Source organism: Ceratina calcarata, unplaced genomic scaffold (genome assembly GCF_001652005.2).
Source record: "Ceratina calcarata isolate Rehan_Ccalc_2016 unplaced genomic scaffold, ASM165200v1 scaffold222.2, whole genome shotgun sequence".
Taxonomy (NCBI): Eukaryota; Metazoa; Arthropoda; class Insecta; order Hymenoptera; family Apidae; genus Ceratina; species Ceratina calcarata.
Window position 1 is genome coordinate 262,653 of NW_017143986.1, and position 4,277 is coordinate 266,929.

The 4,277-nt window shown below is 44.7% G+C and overlaps 1 protein-coding gene across 10 annotated transcripts in view; it reads right to left on the bottom strand.

Moving 5' to 3' along the window:
* Positions 1-4,277, bottom strand: part of LOC108622443 (uncharacterized) — a 116,004-nt gene that overhangs the window by 75,459 nt on the left and 36,268 nt on the right. Inside the window, exon 1 of one of the 10 annotated variants that reach the window (XM_026811504.1) lies at positions 613-2,559. The exons of the other annotated variants lie outside the window; for them this stretch is intronic. The gene's annotated coding sequence lies outside the window, so the exon portion shown is untranslated. Of the gene's footprint in view, positions 1-612; positions 2,560-4,277 lie in introns of those variants that run through there. 10 annotated transcript variants of the gene reach the window in all.

Consider the following 4,277-nt stretch of genomic DNA (forward strand, 5'->3'; position numbering starts at 1 on the left):
CCTGTAGACCTAATATTATGTTATACGCTCATTATACACAATGAGAGCAGGGGAAAAACGGTCAATCTTCGATGTAACATAATTCCAAATTGGACAATACGTCTCCCTAGACTTTGGTAGCTGTGTTGGAACCTTCGAGCAGTTTTATTTCCGTGTCGCGACTAAAAGGAAGCGCCGTCGTTCCCCACGAAGACACCTAGTTTTCCTCTCCATCGACTCGTTGTCGGTGGCAAAGGTACCGACTCTGTTCCTCTTTTATAAAGATCAACCGGCGTCAAAGGGCGTCCGGTGATAGCGAGAAAGGTAGCCGTGCTCAAAGGGAGAAGCGTGCAACGTTCAACCCTCGTGTGTGGAACAAATCAGAACGCGCGTCCGCTAACAGGGATCAGACCGCGTACAGAATCCATCCTATACACTTCGTAATTGCAAACCGCTTGTGTACAGAATTTTCTATCGATTTTAAAACGCCTTTCTCGTCGGACTTGTTCATTTAATAAATATACACACACACTTTTTATTTAAATTATTATTTAACACAGACGGAAAATAATATGTTAAATATTTAATTAAAATTTCTGTAGGACGAGTCTGTATAATTTTCAGAGAACTGACCTGGGAGGGCAGGGGCGTCGCTGGATCGTCACCGAGCTTCGACTCCGTGGTTCCTGGCGAGGATTACCGGCCGACAAAGTACGCGAGCATCGTCGGACAATCAAGAGAGCGGGCACTGTATTATTTGCACAACACGACCAGACGCGCGGTGTTCGTGGCCGAGCTGATCTTGTCCTCGCATTAATATCAGGAGGTCGAGTCTTCGACACGGATAATTCCCGCGGGACTTTCGGGGCAGCGTCCACTCGCGTCGCACGGAACATGATCGTGACGCGAATGGCAATCCCGGCCGAGGCGATCGCGTTTCGAATTCATCGTGGGTCACGCGTGGGAGTAGTCCCGCTGATTGTCAACGATGATTCTTGCATTAATTACGTTTCAAGTAATTAGAATCCTATTTCATACTCCAGTGTATATCAAAAATTAAGATCCTATTTCATACTCCAGTGTATATGAAAAATTAAGATCCTCTTTCAATAAATAATAACTACTTCAAAAATTACAGGTTTGTTTCTTCTTTCCTTAAATCCTTTCTTTCGATTACCTTTTATCGATCAATTCTGATGTAGGACGTCGTCTTGAGGAACGATTTTAAATTTCTAGTCAGTCAATATGAATCTCGTCCAAGTCGGTGGATGCAATTATCGCGGCGCTACGATAATTTCCTTGTTTCGAAGCGTTCGCCTCTCCTGCGAACTTTCTTATCGTATCTTTAAACGATTTTCCCCTCCGATCGGTCAAGCGTCAGCTTGTCTCAGCATTGTTCATTAAGTCCAATCGTTTCTGCAATTATTCCCGTTCGGCACCGACGGCTCCGTGAGAAAATGTTCGACGCGGTATGCAACTCGTCTGTGTCAGAATTTCAGAGTTCGAAAACAGACCCGGGGCCACTCGCTCGGGTTAAATCTGTCTGAATGGAGTTAAACGGTACAAAGACCGCGTTTGAATCCTGTTCGCGACTGTTCCTTAATTGTCTCTCCCCGTGCGCGGATATTATCAGTAAATGGAGCATCCGTGAGACCTCCTATTAAATCCCGTGACAATTCGTTTAACGTCACTCTTGCTCTCGTTTGATCTTTAGACGAAGTAAGTCGATTTTTAACACAGAAATTGTGGTTTCGTTCTAATTATTAATTTCTGAAATTAATCTTGGAACGAGATTCGCCTCGTAAATACGTCCAGGTGTTCGCATCTGTCGACGATGACGTAACTTATTACGTCTCGTGAACAACGTTTGTATCTCGCTATTCCGTTTCGTTCATATTCGCATGATTCTATACGACGCTGGCACGTGAAATGTCACGCTGTTCGCCACGTAATTAATTAATTCTCCTCGGAAACTGTCTCGAGCGCGAAGCTTTTCTCTACGGGACGAATTTACCGGTCAAAGGAAACTTTTCGACGGTACTTTCGTTCGATTCATCTTCGGGAGTCGTGGTGGCCTTTTACAAAAGAGCGAACGTTCCCTTTGCGGGAATTTCAGGATCGTTGAAAAATTACTCACGTGCGTCTCCTTGGTTTGCGATCGCACCCACGTAAATACGACCATAGAATTCGCTAGCTTTCAAAAGCGCGACGTACCACAGCCACGAGATCAATTCTTCTGATTGAAAAACGTGAACTCGTTCGGTTCACCGCGACTGCTCTTCGAAGATGAAGAGACTCGAAGATGGAAAAGGCGACAGAGTCCAGGCGAAAGTGTTTACGATCGGGTCTCGAACCGCGCGGCGCGTACGAGTCGACGATCACGTGGACCGCGGAACAACTGATTTGTACGGGAATCGCGTAAACGCATCGATCGCCGGCGACGAGGTCCTCGTCGACGATAGGAAACGGTGGCGTTATGGGTTGTAAGAAGAGTAAAGAGGCGACGACGCCAGCAGTTTTGGACCACGCAGACACGACGGCGAAGGCCAGACTGCACCACCCTTGCCGCGTCTCTCACGGAATCGATACGTCAATCGTCCCTCTGGACGGGACGAGAAAAGCACCGGGCACACACAGCCACCGAGGCAAAGAGGCGCGGGGATAAGATGGGCAGAGGGTAGAAGAAAGAATTGGAGGGGGCAGAGCTCGTGATACACATTAAGCTCGGTCCGTTCCCCGCTACCGTCGGGACCGCGAAAATTCACGTCAAGGACGCACGCCTCGGAATCCGTTCACCTATCAAAGAAATAGCAACCCTGTTTCTATCCGTCCTCTCCCGCGTTCATCTCCATCGTCAAATCCAAAACTTTCAATACGTATCTGATCAAAATCACATTTCACACGACAGCCACAAAAATTATTACCTCCGCCTAACAAAATAATTCATAGAATTAACTATTTTTTCCTATTTTTATTAATTATATTTAAAATCTTAGTTTAATAGATATTAGAAATTGATTATTATTATGAAGAATAATATGCGTACGTACATCAATTTCTAATATATGAAAAGGTTTAAGGCATGGCGGTTTGGCAAGTTTCAAGTTGCTCGAACCTCAAGACGGCTTCTGGGTGTTGCCTAAATCCCAGAGTAGTTTGTACAGCACGTAGAACAGCTCGTGGCAGATCCTGCGGTTGTCGAAGCACGACCGTGCGGAAGTACTCGAACAATAAATATATTTATAATCAACGATTCTTATAAAAAATTGAAAAATTCTATGCCAACTATCGAACTGAGATGAACATAATTTTGTATATACTTAAAATGATGATCGAGGACTCGTTTTAATAGCGAGCGGGCTGACACGGCCCGCAATAATTACCTTCCGGAAACTATTCTAACTAAATGTAAACGATGCGAAGATAAAAGAACGAGGGCACTTCGTCGTCGTCGTGCAAACAGGGGGAGGAGAGGAGAAGAAGAGAAGATGTCAGTCACACACAGTAACGTTCATTAAAACTTTAGCTTCCCGTGCTTCGGTGACAACAGAGGGCAAACGGAAGCAAGTTTCGACATCGGAATACGCCCGGGCTTAATCAACAATTGGCGTGGTAATTAAAACGGGGAAGCTAAGCGGTTGCCAGTTCGCTCGCGTACGCTTGCTTTGTGCAAATTAGCCGCGAACGTTCTCCGATCGTCGACTCTCCGGCTGGTTGGCCAGATTTTTCGCTCGGTTCCAGCGGCTTGTCAAACGATTATTAGCATTTCAAATCGCCTCCTCCGCTCTTAACTCATCCTCTCCACCCCCGCACGTCACCCGCTAGAATCGAAGTACTCATTGAAAGTAAATCGAGTGCAATGCATAATCGGTTAATTGCACTATGAATCGTTAAACCATATCTGACGTGACAGAACTTTCGTACGTACAAGAATATAGCAGGCTTGTTCAAGGGAGACCACGAGAGTCACATAGTCGACACGCACGTGTTGGCTTCAAAAGCCGCCTTGTAACTTGTAACTATAACTTCGCCTGTGGTGGACCAAGCGAGACGGTTCCAGTAACGAACGGATGCACGTTCTACAGCTAGTAACAATGAAATTGACCCAGCTGTGTGCATGTGTTAGTCTCCCTTAGGGGACAAAATTTAAAACAAACAATAAGTCTACGTCTTATTTTTTTTATGCTCAATCTCGAATTGATATTGTTGGATTTTAATTATTATAATAGATTTATTTATTTTAATTATTATATTAGATTTTATTATAATAGATAATAATAATTATTTCGTCAAAATAA